Source organism: Manis javanica, chromosome 10 (assembly GCF_040802235.1).
Source record: "Manis javanica isolate MJ-LG chromosome 10, MJ_LKY, whole genome shotgun sequence".
NCBI lineage: Eukaryota > Metazoa > Chordata > Mammalia > Pholidota > Manidae > Manis > Manis javanica.
In genome coordinates, this window is record NC_133165.1 from 109,344,691 (window position 1) to 109,364,077 (window position 19,387).

The 19,387-nt window shown below is 58.0% G+C and overlaps 1 protein-coding gene across 2 annotated transcripts in view; it reads right to left on the minus strand.

The window, feature by feature from the left end:
- ELFN2 (extracellular leucine rich repeat and fibronectin type III domain containing 2) overlaps positions 1–14,926 on the minus strand; it is a 53,765-nt gene extending 38,839 nt beyond the window's left edge. Inside the window, exons 1-2 of one of the 2 annotated variants that reach the window (XM_017653051.3) lie at positions 14,493–14,926; positions 5,616–5,773 (exon numbers count right to left, since the gene is read on the minus strand). The gene's annotated coding sequence lies outside the window, so the exon portion shown is untranslated. The remainder of the gene's footprint in view (positions 1–5,615; positions 5,774–14,492) is intronic. The other variant, XM_017653053.3, reaches the window with a different exon arrangement.
- Positions 14,927–19,387: the final 4,461 nt, after the last annotated feature.

Consider the following 19,387-nt stretch of genomic DNA (forward strand, 5'->3'; position numbering starts at 1 on the left):
CCCCTCAGCTGGGGTACATGTTCTCCTCTGCCAATCCCTCTCTGTGGCCTGTCTCCTCCCAGGATGCACAGGATCCTTGGCAAGATCCCACCTCCATCCTTGAAGCCCAGCCTGAGTAGGGAGGGGAAAGTCTGTGTCTCCCCACAGACCTCAAGAGCAGGGGCTGCGTCTTACCCTGAGGCCTAGAGAGGGAGTGGGCCTAGCCAGGGTCACACAGTAAGTTGGAGGCATGAAGGACCCTATGGCATTCGGCTCCGCCTCACGTCTCAGCACATATTCTACCCTCCCTCCTGTGCCTGTAGATTGAAGCTGGGTTGGCTGAACTGAGACCCAGTGTGGAGCAGGAGGTACTATGGGATGGGTTTCCAGCAGCTTCTACAACTCCTTAGGCCTTACCAAAGATGTAGCCCTGCAGGCCTACTGAGGTACTCCTCTCTCCAATTCTCTCATTCCATCCCCTCCAGGAGCCAAGCAGTGTCCCCAGGCAATATCCCCAATTCATAGATGAGCAAATTGAGACTCAGGTGCAGGTGGTTACTCAGAATCAGGGTCTAACCCAAGATGCCTTGCTCCCAGCCACAGAGCAGGCCCTCCTGTGGCCCCTGCCCCAAATCCATCCCCTTCCCAGTCCTTAAGGACTGCCTCATCCAGGAAGTCTCTCCAGAACTCAGAGAGCCTCCACTCAGTGGGACACTCAGTAAGCAGCCTGAGCCCAGAACACCCACAGTGCCCCCACTCAGAGTGGGACTCCTGGGAGTTGAGGCTCTGTCTCCATCAGATGGGGGGCTCCCTGAAGCCAGGACCACATCTCCCTCGCACAAGGATCCTGATGGCACAATCTCTCCCCCCACCTATCTAAGAGCAGGGACTCCCTGAGGACAGGGCCACCAGGCTCCACCTTCTTTCAGACTAGGAAGTAGTGAGGGTGGGACTCCCACCTTCCTCCTCCGGCACCTTCATTCTCACAGCCCCCCACCCACAGGCACCAGCAGGACCCCAGGCCCTGCATCAGCCCCCTCCCCTTGCTCCCACCTGGCACTCCTCCAGGCCTGGCCTGTACCAGGCAGGCTGCCCACCCCCAGGCCCTGGTCATGAATCCCACCTCTGTTGGGCACCACAGACCCCACTTTCTCCTCCCCAAACAAACAGGGTCTTGAGTGAGACGCTGGGGCATCTGCACACAACGCCAGATCTATTCCCTGGACAAGTGTGGCTGCCAGCGGGGGGTTGGGGGCGTGGGCAGCCAGGCTGAGGAGGGCAGTCTGTCCATTCCACAGTCCCTTGAGGTCCAGCCTCTGAAATCAGAGCCAGGGCATTCGAAGCCCCACTGGTGAGCTGGAACCAACAGCCCCCCCACCCCGGGTAACCCTAGAACAGACCCGTCCAGGGGCCTCCGTCATTCTCTTGCCCCCCCCCACCAACAGTGCAGGAAGGAGCCTCCGAGCCCCGTCGGAATCCCTGCTCTGGGCCCTACAGAGAATGTACCCAAACCTGGCTGGTCATTTGTAAAATGGACATAACCACCTCTCTTCTGCATGGGCTGCTCTCACTGTGAAGGGGACAAAGACAGAAATGTCCCTGGCACATAGCACGTGCTCAGTGAAAACCAGTTTCCTTCTGTCTTTGATTTTTTCTGGGCAGACAGTTGGGAGTGAGTGGAAGAGCCCAGGCCGGCAGGGCAGAAAATGGCCTGTCCCAAGCACTAAAATGTCCCCTAATTCAGAAGTCAGAATCTCCGATCCCTCAGCAAGCAGCGAGGCTTCCAGGGGGCTGGTGATTCATCAGAAGCTCTTTCCCCGCTCTTGGGAGGAGCCTTGGACCCAAGCCTGCAAATCAAAGCTCAAAGCCCGCAGCCTCCCAAAAGCCAGCCAAGATAAACCAAGATATCATCCCCATTTTACAGACAAGTAAACTAAGACACAGAACAGTTAAGTAATTTGTCTGAGGTCACACAGCTAATGAGTAGCTAAGCCGATCTCTTTTAACAATTCAGTCTGGTCCCCAAAGTTCTTCTTTATGGCAGGAGGCTTCCCTACTTAAAAAGGCTTCTGGGTTTTGCCTCTGCGTGCAGAGTGAAGATCGAACTGTCGAGCCTGAAATGCCAGGGTCTCCAGAAAGGTGGGGAATTGCAGCTGAAAAAGCACTTGACCCGGAATCAGCCCAGTCTGGGGTCAAATGCCATTTTCCTCATGGGTAAAATGGAAATAACAAGGCTGACCTCTGGGGCCATCAGGGTCACCTGTCCATGCACTCACCACATATTGAACACCCACTGTGTGCCGAGCCCCACTCAAGGACTTGGGATAGAGCAGGAAGCGAGACAGAAAAAGCTCCTGCCTTCATGGAGCTGATACTCTACGGCGGTAAGAGGGTGGACAATGAACAAGCAAATAACAAAATAGCAACTCGTTGTATTATGGGCTATAAAGAAACAGACAGAGGGCGGAGCGAGGCCCAGAGCAAATTAACAGGGCTCAGAGAGGGCCTCCCTGGGGAGGTGACAGTGATCTGGAGCAGGAGGCAGCCATGCAACAAGCCCAGGTGGCAGCAATGAACAACAAGTGCAAAGGCCAGGGAAGTCAATGAGACCTGGAATGTGGGGAGGAATGCCTGGCACAGAGCAGATGCTCAACAAAGAGCAGCCTGTGGGTATTGCTGCTACAAGCCCCTTACGCAGCTTGCGCCTTGCTTTCCTCTTCTGGAAAATGGGATGCTGTGCAGATTTAAGGGAACCCTAGGTTTCTTCCACATACCTTAATTCCTTTTAGTAACCCTTGTTCCAGCATTACGCCTCCCATTTTGCAGGTGGGGAAACTGAGGCTCCCAAGATCTCCCAGTCCATAAATGGAAACATCAGGACTGAACCTAGGTCTTATATGGTTCTGCCGGCCTTTTGTGAGGTCTCTGAACACAGCGCGCATTACCTCTCCCCCACGCCACCCCCAGACCACTCTGTTAGAAAGTCTCTTGTAATGAACTGAGGTCTATGCATGGTTGGCCCCACCTCAGCCACGAGGCACCACCCAGGACAGCTCTCTCCCCTCTTCCCCACATCAGCCTGAAAGGTAAAGAAGGTTGACAGTTGGAAAAAGGAGCTGCCACTCCAAACACCTCCCAGGCCCCAGGCCCTGTGCTGTAGCTTCACCCCTTGCTTCACACTGTCAGGTAAACTAGGGGTTCCCCCCGGACCCACTGTGGAGATGAAGAAGCTGAGGCCCAGAGAGGCAAGGGAACACACCCAGGGCCCCCCACCTAGAAAATGGCAGAGTCAGGACCTGGACTTAGATCTTTGTCATTTGAAAGACAGTCATCCTGCCTGTCCCTCCCAAGCCCCGCCGATGTCCCTCTTTAGACATTCTTTTCAGTCCCTTGCATGGCCTGTCCCCTGGTGGTGCCGAGGAGGTTGACAGATCAGACTTGCCCTGAATCTGTTACTCCCAGGGCGCCTCCAGCTGCTGGCCTGGGATGCTGGGTCCTAGGCCAGGGTAGGCAGGACAAGCCCAGAACACTCGGGCTTTGTGAAGGAAGGTGGTGGACAGGGGACTCCAGCAACAGCTGGGGGGTCGAGCCCACCTGATTAAAGTATACACACAGGCCCCCGGAGCAAGCTGGGGGGCAGAGGGCAGTGCTGGACAGGGCGCCAGCCAGCCCTGACTCTGTCCCGGCTCGGCAGTCTGGGTGCTGTGTGGAGTGATGGAGGCTGTCCTCTTCTCCAGGTCCCCCTTCTGGCTACACAGCATCAAATCAACATCTCTGCTGCTCAGGGGTCAAGGGAGGGTCACACTGAGGCAGATGTCCGGTGAGAAGGCACAATTGTCCTTCCCAGGTATGTCAGGGAATCATTTTAAAATAATTTTTAAAACAATTGTGCTGATGATGGTGGTTACCACTTACTGAGAGTCTACTATGCGCCAGGAACCCCACCAGGGAAGTCACATGCATTATCCCAAATGACAGCAGCCCTGAGGTGCATGTGCATCATCCCTGTTTTACAGATTGGGAACTGAGGCATGGGGCCATACAACTTAAGTGCCAGGGCCAGGATTTAAACCCAGAACCCTGTGCTCTCCAGGGCTGCTTCCTATTGTTATTCCTTAATTGAAATGTGCACTTCAGACTACCTGGGGACTGAGGAAGAGAGAGATGACATTAAATGGGGTGGTCAGGAGGGGCAGGCTCCCAGGTGAGGAGGGACATTTGGGGAGGGGTGCCCAGAGGTCAAATCCCAGCCCCAGCATGTGCCCACTGCATGACCCTGAGCAAGTCACTTCCCCTATCTGATAACTCAAAGGCAGATGTCAGTGCCAGGCTTCCCAAAGCACAGCAAACACAAGGATGGAGACAAAGTCATTTGGGGACAAGGAGGGGTGCATGTGTCCAGAGCAGGACTTGTATACTCAAAGGTCCTCAGGAGGGAGAAGGTTCCAGGCGGCAGAGACAGGAGAACTTGGCCACAGAAGCAGGAGGAAGGGTCTGGCAAGTGAGGACCATGGGAGGAGTGCCAGGGCCGCAGCAGGCTGCTCAGCCCGGCCACATCAGGCAGGATAAGCAACGGAAAGGGGGCCCAGCTCGGACACACCCACTGTGCCTCACCCCCCAGAGAGAACCCCACTGCAGCCTGTGCCAGCAACACCGAATCCACGGCAGCAGCCCCTCCCACCACGCCCCCACCGTCCCCCAGGGAGCACCCACCTCCCTCACCGACTCCCTGCAGAGCACCCATCACCAGTGCCCAGGGACCTGACCATGCTGGCAGCCACAGCCCCTCCACGTGGGGACCACCACATCTTAGAGACAGCATCTTCCTCTCCTTAGCAACCACCGACACCACGCCCAGACAGACAGCCGCCTCCCTCGGGCTCCTCTCTCCATGGAGACCACAGTGCCACAGAGGCGGCTCCCTCGCCACACAGCAGCCGCCCGTCACTCAGTGCCCGCCCAGGCCATAGCTCCCTCCACGTGGCCACCGCCAACACAGCCTTGGGCCGGCGACAGTCTCTCCTCTCGGGAGCAGCCACCAGCCCCAGCCAGGCCGGAAGAGCTCCTGCAGGCTGGCCTGTCTGCAGCCTCCTGCTGTCAGCCAAATTCACGATGCTGGCTCAGGCCGGCATTGACTCTGCCCGGCATTTCCCCTGATCCCGGCCCTCTCCAGCCCCTCAGTCCGCCCCTCTACAAAAGTAAGGCCCCATCTGGAGGAGGAGAGGCCGTGTCCCCCAGCTGACCCCTGGAAGCCGGCTCCCACCCTTAGCCGGTACACAGGTGCGCTTGCCCTGCTGGGGTGCAGGCAGGCCTGGCTCAGCCTCCTCACTGGCTGCAGGGGCAAGAGTGGGGTGTCTGAGCCAGCAGGGGCTTCCTCCCTGCCTTCCCAGGGGGTCTGCCCCAGCCCCCAAAAGGCCTGCCTCTCTGTCAGCTGCTCTGCCAGGCCCTGTGGAAGGGAAGCTGGTGGGGGGCAGGGTGGGGTTGCCCACAGCTGGGGGCAGGCGCCGGGCAAGGCAGGAAGGGACAAACAGGAAGCACAGTCTGGGCTACATCACGGGTTCGCAAGGCCAGGTCATGTGAGCCACGCTCACATACAGCCACACACTCGCACAGAGTCAGAAGGACCCAGTCCTTACCAGACGTCTGTGGGCAAAGGGGCACCTCCGGCCAGTGAGGCTCTGTCCCCAGCCTGGTCTCAGAGAGGTCCTCGGGACGGCAGCGGCAGCTGTGGCAGTGGGGTCTCCGTCCCGGCCCAGCTCGGGCAGCGGCTGCTCCTCACCCAAGTCCTCTCCTTCTGCACGGAGGCAAGGGGAGAAGGGGAGGGAGGGATGGGGGGGGGACAGCAGGAGGGAGGGAGGGGAAACGCTCAAGTCCTGAAGGGTACACTCGCTTCTTTCTTAGGTTTCCCATGGCAACCGAATATACCACAAATGAATATCAGTGTGAGAGAGAGGGAGGCGACAGAGGGAAGGGAGAGACGGAGGGAGACGGAGGCAGAGATGGAGGCAGAGATGGAGAGAGATGGAGGCAGGGACACGGGGGAGACGGGGCGGTGGGGAGAGGGAGGAGACAGAGGGAAGGGAGAGACGGAGGGAGACAGAGGCAGAGATGGAGGCAGAGATGGAGAGAGATGGAGGCAGGGACATGGGGGAGACGGGGCGGTGGGGAGAGGGAGGAGGGGAGGGGACAAAGGTGGGACAGTGGGCAGGGGGACAGGGGAGCTGGGAGAGAGCAGGAAAGGGGAGAGGGCGGAAAGGAGGAGGCAGAAAGCTGATGGGGCAAAGGAGATGGAGCAGAAGGGCCTGAGACCCACACGGAAGGCTGGGGGCTCTCCACCCATCTCCCCAAGGGGTTCAGGGGGTGGGGAGAGGAGCGGTCAGGGCCACAGGACTCCTTTCAGTCCCTCCATGACTCCTCGATAGAAGCAGCGAGCTGACAGATGGGTAAATTTTCTGGGAGTGAAGGAAATCCACTCCCACTGCACCCCCAGTACTCCACGCCCGCGGGCTCCACAGCCTGGAGGTCCTTCCCGGGCTGTAGCCCCAGCCCTACACCTCACTCACAGTCGTGGCCACGCACCGCACACCCGGGTGGGGATGGCCACACACATCCTGACGTTGACCTGCCACCCACCGCCCACACTCACAGCCCCTCCCTCCTCCTATGCCCAAACCTGCCCCCCTCCTGTCGGGTCACCCAGACACTGACAGGGCCCCTACCCTGTGCTGCAGGAACACACACCCCTCCCCACTGCTGCCCCAGCATATAGGCGCTCATTGTGAGCTCTGCAAGGCCTGGCACCCCACTCCTCCCCCAGTGCACCCACAGCCCGTCCCCTGCCAGGTGAGACACCCCTGCCCTACTTCCCACCAGGTGTGTGCACACACGCAAGAGTAATAATGCACCTGCCTGCCCTCCACCTGTACAGACACACATACTCCCAGACAGAAGTGCCTCCACCGAATTTCCCTCCACCTGTGCCCACACATGAGCGCACACACGCATGCACTCACGCCTTCCAAGGAGGCCCCCTCCCTGTCTGGCCCCGCCCCCCACCGGCCCAGCTGGTCCTTAGCGCCCTCCCCAGCAGTCAGGGGCTCATGCCTCCACCCCCTCGACGCTGCCATTCACAAACATACACAGACCCATGGGGTGCTGGCAGCCAGCAGGCCACAGAACAGAAACACACATGGCCCCTGCACCGACTCAACTCCATCACCCCTGCTCGAGGCAAACAAGGAGGTGGCCAGCCCTCTCCAGAAAAGGGCGCCTAGGCCCAGGTCCCAGGGACACCCCTCCCCAGCAACAGAGCCCACACCTAATCCCGAGCCGAGTGGGCAGCAGGAACAGGTCTGCACCCCAGGATGTACACTATATGCTCATGCACACACACACCAGCACCCGCAGGACACCCAGACACCATCACACCAGAATTTCACACTGCCTCAGACACGTGTGCACACAGACCCAGATGCATAGTACACAGCTGCCCACAGAGCCCAGACACAGGGATGCCCACATATGTGCCAGCGTACTTGGGACTCTGCACACACACATCAACACATCCACAGAATCACACTGGCCCCCACTCACTGTGGACAGCCCCCTAACACACGCACACACACTACCAGCCAAACATGCCCATGGGCACAGGGGCCCCTACATAGACTCAAATGCCAACACATATATGGCCCAAGCATGCCACACACATGGATCCACTCCCAACACGGCCCCCTGCACACACATGACCAGCCTGCACACCCGCACAGTGCTCTCAGGGCAGCTCACGGCGGCGCCCCTGTCTAGTCCACACCCACCTGGCACACACACACACAGCCTGGCCAACAACTCTGCGGGCCCTTGCTCCGATCGGCCATCCACCCCCTGCCCCCGGGCGCGGCCTGTAACGCGCCGCCCGCTGTTGCTGCCCGGCGCCGTTGGGTTTCCGATCCCGCGCACCGCCCAAGCCCAGAGCCCAGAGGCCCAGTGGCCGTGAAATTGGCTGTGAGCGTCGGGATGCGGCGGCAAATGCTAAGCCCTGGGAAGTAAGGCGGAAACCCGGTCCGGCCACGGGCTGCAGCACCGGCGGGCCCCGGCAGGGCTCTGCGCGCGCTCCCGACACCGCACCCCCTGTCCCCGCAGCTGCAGCGCCTCCTCCGGCCCTGCCGGTGCACACGTGCCCGCCGGGGGTTGCGCCCCGATGCACCACGTCGGCCAGTCAGGGACGCGCACCGGGGGCGGTCACACCCGCTGCCCGCCAGACTCGGCCCTGCCTCGGCCACAGCGCGCAACGGGCGAATGGCCTCGACCAACAGTTACACGACTCTGCGCCGCCTCCTCCGGGGCGCCCTCCTCTGGCTTCTCTGCTCCCACCTCCACCCCCCACCTCTGGCCTCGGCTCACACGCAGCACCGCAGGCTCAGCTCCACCAGCGCCTCACACCGAAGGAGAGAAAACACAACCTTTTGTCCCAAGATGCTGGGCCAGGCCCTGTCCAGTCTCACTTCATCCCCAATGCACTACATGCTTTTACCAGCTGTGCAGCCTTGAACAGGTGCCCACAAACACAGCCTCTGGTTCCTCATGTGTGCAACAGGAATGATGGAGAGGATCGGGCTGAAGAATTTAATGAAGGGCACTGGGCAAGCTGAGCACAGCCGCCAGTGGAGGTGGACATCATTAGGCAGTGTTAGTCAGTATCGGCTGGGGCTTGCCGCTGCGTCACCCAAGGCAAGGCCCCACACTCCTCTCTGCTCAGGTTCCTCTGGAAAATGAAGGCTTTGCTGCCTCCCAAGGTGTGTGGGAGGAGTCCAGCAGATCACTGAGAACATGCAGCAGCCCCCTGAGCTGCCACCTACCCAGCAAACTCATGAATTAATCCTCTGGAAATGCATTAAAAATGCGAATTCCTGGGCCCCACATCAGCCTTACTGAATCAAGATCTCAGCAGGCAGGCCTAAGAATCTGCATTTTGACAAAGACTCTGGCACTCCATGACAAAAAAGATAACACTTAATTTCTTAGCTCACAGTGTATGGTTCTGTGTGGCTGATCCTCAAACAACATTCCAGACTTATCTTCCCAAAATCCACTCCAGGCTTTCTGACCTCCAGGCCTTGGCTCATGTGGTCTCTCCACCTGGCATGTCACCCCCCCCCCACCCGCCCAGGCTGGCTGGACCTTTTTCACAATCCTCCAGCCAAAATTAAACAAGATAATAGAGAGTGTTTCGCCCCATGCCTGGCACATAGCAGGTGTGCCATCACGGGAGTCCTGCAATGCCTTAGCAGAAGTGGTTCCAACCTCTCCAGCCTGCTTACAGGGCTGGCTCAGCACCTGGCCTGCTGACCTCGGCACCTGCCCCTCACAGGCAGATCACAGACAAATGAAACTACCTGTCAAGAAAGCCATACTGTGCAGGCCCCACACTGGGCATCTGATTCATGTTCCAAGTGTCTTACCTCTCCTTCAGGACAAGGGCTCAACCCCGCCTGAGCCCCAGGGCAGGGTGAGACAGGCTGATGGGGTGGAGGGGAGCGGGGTTTGTACATGGACTGAATAGTCCACCCTCAACAGCAAGGAGACAAAAGGAGGCTGTTTAACCAGTATTTTCCGAGGGCCTACTAGTCTCCAACTGTGTGAGCTGACATGCTAGTGAGAGTGGAAAACAGGAAACAGCTAAACAAGCAGAGCCATGAACCCCACCCCATGTAATGAGAAGGGCAAGGATGGGAGGGAGGTGGGTGTGCCAACCCCACAGCCTGGGTCTTTCCACAAGCCAGGGAGAATGGTGGGGAGAGGGAGTTGACACAGATAGGCCAAGGGGGGAAACTGAGTCAGGCTTGAGTCTTGGGGCTGGGCCTGAAGCAGACTGATCGGGCAGCCCTTGGAAATTGCTCCCCACTTTCCCCGAGAGAGGTGATGACCAGGGCATGCGCACGTGCGGGCGCAGTCACACACACACATACAAAGATATGCCCTGCCCCCTCCCAGCCCCTCTGCACACTCCAGCTGGGGGGGCAGGCAGCCCCCAGGTCCTTCTCACACTTGCTCAGGAACCCCAGCCTGGCTCCAGGTAATAGTCTCTATGCATTTCAGGAGATGAATGTAAAGCTGAAGAGAGAGGGGACACACATACACACTCACAAAGCCCAAGCCCCACTCCAGAGAACCAGGAATGAATACGGAGACAGATGGAGAGGGGGAGGGAAATCATCTAATTGACACCTACTATGTGCCAGACACAAGCTACACACTTGACATTCTCTTACGTAACTGACCTGGAAGAGTTAGAAATTCACAGCCATTATCCCCGCTTTCCATCAAGGAAACAGGGCCTCGTGGAAGTGAACTTGCTCGCCAAGGACATACAGCCAAGAGGAAAACAGGCAGAATTTAGCCCCTGAGCTCCTGTTCTTTCCACAAGTGAGATGGAGAGTATGGTGGAGTGGCCCAGGGGGCCACAGCCGAGACCTCGACAGACTTGGGGCCTGGGGAAGACACTGATTTGGGAGCTGCATCCCCTTGGCACCTCAGGGAGCCCCTGCAGGGCACCCACGGGGCATCAGGTTGGTGCAAAGCACTGTGGGAGAACAAGGGAGCAGGTTGCCGACCTCAGGAATGACCCAGGTCACTGGGGGGAAGGGCGCAGGAGCAATGCAGAGCAAGACAAGACTCTAGAGCCTCTCTGCTCTGCTGTCCCTGCAGCAGGGTCACCAGCCCCCCTGCAGACGAGCAAAGCAGGGCCCAGAGTGGTCTCTCAGCAGGGGACAACCCAACGCAGAAAGGACCCTGGCAAAGAGGTTCAGATTAAGGAGGCTGACGCAGGCTTCCAGTGTTGGTTTCCCCGCTGTGTGACTCTGAGCTGGTCTGTAACCTCTCTGTTTCTTGTTTGTGAAAGGAGGAATAAGAATAGCTCTACTGCAGACAGCTTTGCAGGATTAGAGTGCTGCTTATAAAGAGCTTCACCCTGGGCCTGGCTAGCAGCTCAGTGAGTATTAGCTAAGATCATTATTATCATCATCACTGGAATTACTGCTTCAGCAGCATTGTGAAACCAGTGCCCTCCCTCTGGCACCCCAGGTGTAAGCTGGCCCAGGTGGCTCTCCAGCCCTCAGAGGCTCTCTGGGGCCTCTCTACAGAGTGGAGGGAGAGGAGGGTTCTGTTATACCAACCCCGGAGACCTGTCCCCAGTAATAATGGTGGTGCCTCTGCCCCAGGTGCTAATTGAGCCAGAAGAAGGTTAATTGAATAGGGGACTGGGCCCTGACAGCAGGTGGCAGAGGAGCAAGTTAACCTTCTGGACTATTAATGCTGCTCCTGAAGAGGCCTGACTTGTTAAGGAGGCTCGGCTTGCAGGCAATCCTGCTTCCCGGCTGGCCGCTCTGCACACACACCGGCAGGGCAGACTGGGGCTGGAGGGGACGGGGGAGGCCCTGGGCCCAGGGCCACCGTAGGGGAATGGGAGAGGATAACCGTGATGGGGACTGTCCTGGCCCTGCGCATGGACGCCACACTTTCATACTCGCTCATCAAGCCCACAAGGCAAGCAGCCCCTGCCTTGCAGACAGCTGACAGCAGCTGAGCCCCATGTCACCATGTCACACACGTCAGGGACACAGCAGAGGTGTCACTGGAACCAATTTTGTTTCCAAAGCAGATGTGCTGAAGACCTCAGGAGACAAGGGAGCACACTGGGGAGCAGGCACAGGGCCTCCAAGGACCACCCCAGGCTGACCCCACTAGAGAAGGCTTGATGGCTGGATGTGCCCATTTCTATCAGCCTGCCCTTCTCTGCATCTTGTGGCATGGAAGAGCTAGCCAGCTGTGGACTGCAAGTCAAGAGGCAGCTTCTTCTGTAGCCAATGGCCTCTTGGCCTTGGGTGCATACCCTGGCACCCCACCCACCCTGACTACCCAAAGCTCCCTGTTCCTCCATAAAACGAGTGTGCCCTGCTGGGACAAGACCTGCCAGTCAAATGTGTACCCCTGCACCCTCCCAGCTGGGGTGAGGCGGTGGGGGTGGATTCTCACTAAGGAACAAATCAACAGATGCTTCCTTTACCCTCCAGACCTCAGTTTGCTCATCTGCCCAATGACCACATAATAGCAGCCAGACCACCAGTCCCACAGGACTACTGTGAGGATCTGAGGAGAAGGGAAAAAGTTCTTTACACAGTTAGCCTTAAATCAAAATGGGGGAGCAGCGGCTCGGGGTGGGGGACGGGAGTCTATGTGGCCTGAGCCTCCTTGTGCCAGGCCCCCGGCCCACTCAAGGCCTGAGGTCTCCTGTAATCCCCCTCACCTCTCTAACCACCCCCCAGGTTACAGATGAGAAAAGAGGCTCAGAGAGGCAACGGGGAGGCCTACATCACAAGGCACAGAGTGGCAACCTGGGATGAGAAGCGGAGGGCTCTGGCTGCCCGGCCATGTCCATTTTCGAGTCACAGGCTCTTACACACACACACACGCACTACACACGGATCTGTGCAACCTGGCTGAGATGGGGCAGAGAACAGGGCCTGCCGGGGTTGGGGGGAGAGGCTCCCCATAAGAAAGTTGGGGAGCAGGCCTTAAGGAAAGAGGCCCACACCCACTCCGGACACTGGGAAACAGGGCCCCATGGGAGGGACCTCTCACCCTAAGGCTCCATCCCCTCCCCTTCTCACCCCTCACAACACATGACCACATGTGGGGATAGGACCTCACTCAGCCACACTCACAGTGACACCTCCCACACCCTCCCATGACATTACACACTCCGACTGGTGGGGGTGACCCTTCACACTGCTGTCCCAGTGACGTCACCAGCAACCTGGGGCTGATGTCACACACAGAAGTTCTCACTGACATCACATCCATGGGCCCGTGCTGACGTTACACACACTTCTCCTTGGTACCCCTTCAGTTACTCCTCTTACTTCCTGCCCGGGGCTGATGGCCCAGAAGTCCCCACCCATGTACACTGCTCCCTGAGGACAGGCGTTTGCAGAGGGGGCCTGTGTGTGCGTGCGTGTATGTGCATCCTCTCGCTGGGCACACTTCCACATACATGTGCAGGCCCACAAGCCCTGCTGATGGCCTAGACAGGACATGTCCTACAGGTGCCCACTGGCCATAGGAACAGGTGTGTGAGCCAGGCACACGCACATACACACGCAAATACTCCCAGGCCCCCATGATTCAGCTCCCCTTTTGAAAATGCGCCTCAGTAACTAAATCAGGCAGTTTGGGCCGGCAGCTCCCACCACATTCCTCCAGGTGCTGCCGGCACCCCCACCTGCCCCCAGTTTCTCTCTGCTGACAGCCTGGCCTGCTGACAGCAACAGCCGCAGCCTGGACACACACACACACACACACACACACTCCAGGCCAACACCTGTGCCTCTCAGCAAGGGGCCTGAGGCAGCGTCCTCCAGAGGGCAGGGCACAGAGCTGCAGAAGGTGCCCTCAAAGGTCAGCGCCACTATCCCCTCCTCGTCACTCTCCTTGGGCATGCCTTACACACCTCGGCCTGGCTGCCTCTGTCCTGGACACAAGCTCCCCAAGTGCATGCACACACACACACATACGCACCAGCTCTCTCCCCTCAAACAGTTCAAGGAAACTGTATTGGACCACAGATTCTGTGTGTGTGTGTACAGACAACAAGGTCCTCCCCTGCACACAGCCCTCTGTGCACACACACAGCACACACATCCCTCCCCACATGCATATACCATCCTGCCAGCCAACACGCCCACCTCCTTGCCCCCCTTCTGCCAGTTGCTAGAGCCCAACATGGAAACACACATATACACATACAAACGCATACACACACGGCCCAGCAGTGGCCCTGGCCCTGCCAGAGCTGCAGTCTCTGTCGATTTCTGCTGCTTGCCTGGGCTGCATCCCTGCTTGCCCCACACCAGCACCACGGAGAAAGGGGCAAAGCCTTTGCAAGGGTCCCCACCCCCTGCGGGGGCCTCACACCCAAATCTGGTCCTCCTACCAAACCCACTGCCCTCCTGCCGGCTAGAGGATAAAGCTCCACCCTGGCCCCCTCCACTGAAGCTGTCATCCAGCACCAATCAAACCCCCCTTACCAGCTACGAAGATGAATTCCTTGACCCTGGCAGCACTCCGCAGAAGACGGGGGCTAGGGTTCCCGATTCGCAAAGATGGGCGAAGAAGAGGTGTGGTGTGGCACTGGCTCGCACAACCGTCCACCATCAAGCCTCTGCACCACCCCCAAACAATGATCACCTCGCCGACTGTCCTCCGCGTCCTCGCACCCTGCCTCCGCCCCTCACCACCACCACTCCCCCAGCCCCCGCACAGGGAGGTCCCCCGGGGGTCTCACGGGATCCCCAAGCCCGAAGCCCCTGGGGGTGGCTCTCCCGGTCGCATCCTCCCGGTGCTGTGTCCCCCTCCTAGCCTCACCCCCACTGGAGGAGGCGGGTGTCCTCCGGTTCCAGGCCCCACTCCCACCGTTTTCTGGCCGCGGACGCCCAGATCCGGAGGAATTCACTCACCTCCAGCCCCAGCCGGGAATCCGGGTCGGGCGCCGCTTCCGGCAGCGCTGCTGCGGGACCTGCGCGTGAGTGTGAGTGCGAGTGCGAGCGCGGGGACGAGTGTGCGCGGTGCCCGGCGGGCTCGGCGCGCCCGGCTGTGGCTCGGTGCGTGTCGTGTGTCTGTGGCGTGGCCCGTGCGTGTCTGTGAGCGAGCGTGTGCGCGCGGACACGGCCACCGCGCCTCCCTCCGCCGCGGCTCTGCCTCGGCGGGGCCCGCCGCCTGGGAGGGGGCCGGGGCGCGGCGTGCGTCAGGGGCCGCGGCCGGGGGGCTGCCGTCCGCCCTCGCCGGCCCGGCGCGCGGCTGCCTCCGCAGGCCTTTCCGCAGCGAGACCCCTCCCGCCCCCTCTCCCGGCTGGGTCCTTCCACGGACACACGCACGCTCACGGCGGACACAGCCGCGGGGCGGGCGCCGCCACGGGCTTTGCCGCTGCAGCTGCGGCGCCCGGAGAGGCGGCGGCGGCACCGCGGACCGCCGAGCTCCGGGCACCCGCCGGGCGCGTCCCCGGCCCCGCCCCGCCCCGCAGCCGGCTCACCTCGCGTGGTAGGGTCCCGCGACGGCGGCCGCGCATTCAACAGCTGGAGGGAAACTTGCCGCGGGGCGGGCCGCCCAAGAGGCGCAGCGCTCCCCAGCGCCCGCCCGAGGACGCCCTCGCCCTCCGAATACACCTAGATCGTGGACGCCCTCCTCACCTCATCAGACGTGGAGTCGGCTGCTGTGTTCCCATTCCACAGGCGAAACAACTGAGGCTCGTTGAAAGGAGTGACTCCCCAAGGTCACATAGTGAACTTGATATCAGAGACACTATTAGACTCCAGGTCTCTACCCTTGTGCCAAAACTCTTGGCCCACCTCTCTGGGAGAATGCCCAGGGGGTATACCGGTTCCGAGGCAGCCTGAGACACTTCCTAAAGTGTCCGAGGCAGCCTGAGACACTTCCCTCCCTGGCCGATGTCCCCACACCCAATGCGCTACCTGCAGAGGTAGACACTATGGGAAGGAGAGAAGGTAGGAGATGCAAAAAGAATTTCTGGCACCCCGGGTCTGTACCCCTGCACTTGGGCACAAAAGCACCGGGGAGATTCGGCTTGGGTCACATGTGGAATCAGGCACCTTCTCTGTCCCTGGGACCTGCAATCCACAGGCTAAAGCCCTGCCTGGAGCCGGCCCTGTGCATCTCAGTCTCTTTTATAGGGCCGCATGCACCAGTGCCTGTCCTCCGGTAATGCACGGCAGAACATGTCTGGCCGGCAGGAGCTCCCAGCAGGAGCTTCTCATCCAGGCCAGAAATGGCAGATACTCCCTAGAAGAAGCCACTGCCTGAGCTGAATCTTGACGGATGAGTAGGAGTTGGTCAGCTGAAGAAGGTGGAGAAAGATGTCTTAGGCTGCAGGAACAGCATGTGCAAAGGCCCGGAAGTATGAAACCACCTGAGGTGTGTAAGCAGGGAACTCCACAGAGTTGGGTATTACTAGAGCAGAAAGAACGTCTGTTCAGAAATTCCTCCTTCTTGTAAACTAAGAAAGCAGGATAATAGGAAAGCAGGTCCAGTATGGGACTGGAAGGGCAGACAAGTACTGGGATGTGGGCCATGGTTATCCCAAGAAGGAGACAGACTGCTAGGTGTTCCACCTTAGCCTTCCACAACTATACTTCAGGCTCCCTGGCACACTCCTATGCAACCTTCAACACCTCTCACTGCAGACCCCAACAAGTCATTGTGCTCTCTCTGCCCTCCTAGAGGTCAGGGGCCGTCCTGAACACATTGCGTGTTCTTCGTGCAGGCCTGGTCATGAAGCTGGGTCCCAGCTGGAAGTCCTTGCTGGCGGAGCCCCCACTGCCCCGCCCACATCACACCGAGACTCAGCGGCACCAGCGCCCTCTGGCGGATATCGCGCGAAACTGCAGAGAGCTCCCTCATGCACCCAGGGGCTGCGATTCTCACACGCAGACCCTTTTCAGAGGTGGACACTGGCGGAGGCCCACCGACCCGGTCCGGCCTAAGAAACTGAGCAGTGATCCCAGGCAATATCAGGGAGCGGGCAGCAAGACGGCTTCTTCTGGCCCGTTGGCATGACTTTCCCAGTCATCTGCCAAAGGGCAAGTCACACCGTCTGAACCTGCTTCCTCTTTGGTGAAATGAGAATAGCGAAGGCAGCCCTGTCGCCAGCACAATGCTGGGCTCGCCCGCGGGACTCCCGACCCCCTCACGACATACAGACATACCTGGATTAGCTCTGAGGGGGGTTTGAGCTCTAAAATGTTCTAAGAATCTCCTTTCGGAGAATTTGCCCTTACCAGACAGACTAAAATTGGCAAGTTGGGAAAACTTTCAAATCCTTAACTGCCACCAGATAGAAGATGGAGTTGGCCCAGGTTAACAGAGGGTCATGGTGGACCGCAGCACCTGAACACCCAGTCGGGCTTTTTCTAGAGACTATCACTGTCCCATAGAACTTTCTGCAATGGTGGGAATGTTATATATCTGGACTGTCCAGTACCATAGTCACTATCCACGTGGCTATGGAGTGCTTGAAATTGTGGCTAGTGTGGCTGACGAACTGAGTATTTAATTTTTGTTTTGCTAATTTAGATTTAAATAGCCAGATGTGGCTAGTGGCTACCATGTTGGATAGTGAAGGTCTCAAAAGACAGCAACTGCCTCACTAAAATAGAGCCGAGAGAGAGCTAACACACACACACACACACACACACACACACACACACGCACGCACGCATGCACGCACAGCACTCTGAACACAGTGGCCAGGCCCCAAGGTGGGGATAAGGAGACTGCTTGGAATCTTGAGGTAGGCAAGTAAGACTGAGACAAATATGAGGACAGTATGTCCATCTCCATTGTCTCTGTCCTCCATTACTTTGCCGTCTTTCACATGGACACCTGCAACAACCTCTCTCATCACCCACCTATTGAAACCCTCCAGTAGCTCCCCAGAGCTAGTGCAGGGATGCAGTGCATTTTGTTTCTCATGGCAGTGCCAACTGATTGGCAGCAGCTGCCTGGTTACCCCCTCTGCAAAAAGTGTCGTGATCAATTGGTGATGTCTGCCATAGGTGCAGGCAGAGATGAATGGTATGCCCTCTCTGCTAGGGAATAAAATCCAAGCTCCTTAATTTGCCAAATAAGGCCTTTGTACTCTGGCCCTTATTTACCCCTCCAGCATCATCTCGTGTCACCCCACACATACTCTGCGTCCCACTGACACCAACATCTGCCCTTTCCAGAACATGCCATGAATCTCTCACCCCATTACCTTCACACCTTTGTGCTTTTGATCTGCTGTTACCTCAGCGTGGAAGCCTTTCCTCCTCTCATATTCCTTCTCCACCTGTCTACTTGGAGTCAATCATTAGGTACTGTTCAAAGGCTGCCTCCTCAGAGAAGTCTCTCCTGACTGGTGATCAGGCTGCCTCTGCCACTGGCTCCTGGGTCACTGTGTACAGGCCTTCATGACAGCATGCATCCCATATTATGATTAATTTACATGTTTCCTCCCGTGACTTATTCCTCCCTCCTCTAGCACCTCCATCACAGTAAATACAGTGTAGGAGGGCTCCTCAGGCCAGGCACAGTGCAGACCCTTCCTCATACATTGTTCTCCTTTTTAAGTCACCAAAAGTAGACAGTAAGGGGTTTTGTTCTGGGCACCCTGCATCTAGCTCCTTTCCCACCAACACCCCAGCTTCCTCTTTCCCCACTGCCATGTACAGCCTTGGTGAAATGTGAGTCAAGCAGCATCCACCTAACCCCCGCTTGGCTAGTTGAGTCATGGGTGGAGTGATGAGAGGACAAGAAAGACAGCCAAAGCAGAACCATCCCAGAAGCCTCAGCGCCAGATGTCAGGGGTATTTCCAGCTACCTGGGCCCCTGTCCTAAATCCCAGAACTCTGTCAGCTCTGGGGTCTCCCAGTGGTATGTGGGAGCTGCCTTCAATAGCCCACCAAGGGCCTTTTTCCTTTGAGTTACCCATCAAACTGGTTCCAATCCAAATGACCCCGCAGCCCTGGCCACATCATCACAGAACATTTTTCCAGGAGTTCTCCTTTTCTGCAGGGCTCAGAACAGAGCAGTGAGGACAAGAGGGACCAGGGATGTTACAAGCCTCCTGCACAGTTCAAGGTGAACAACAAGGTCTGCCTTTAGGTGAATTGTTTTTCACTTGGTCCAAATGGCATTTCAAGCTGATGCTAAGAAAATTAGCCGAAGCAATTCTTTTAGACACACACACACACACACACACACACACACAGAGTGTGGATAGGGCATCTCATTCATGTTTTAGATCCAGACCAAAAATCAGATTTTCTGCTGTGCCTCCAATCCTAGAACCAAGAGCCACAATACCTGGAGACAGGAACCAATAATGAGACCCAGAACCCAGAAGGGGGAAAAAATGAAGACTTGCCCCCAAAACCTCTGTCCCTTGCCTACCATGGAACCATCCCAAGTGGAATATGAAGACATGAGACTGAGCTGCCCTCTCAGGAAACCGGGTCGTCTTATTTTGTTTTACTGAGCACTGTGACAGGTCAGGACACGCAAGGGTGAAGGCAGAGGCTAGGGAACAAATAACTCCTGGGCCTAATAAGGATGAGAGGATGGGAGCTGGGGGGTTAGGAAAGGTGGGTGGGAGGCAGGAGAGGCTGCAGGTCAGGAGGAAGGTGAGAGGGAGGGGCCCCCAGGGGAGACCTCGCAAAGGGATTTTGGAGAACACACATACATTTCTAAAGGGGATTTCACGTTATTTTGCTGTGGAATGTGCGGTGTGAACGCCCACCCCCACCTCAGCTTCTCCCACCTTCCATCCCTCACTCCCATTAGAAAAGCCTACATGTTT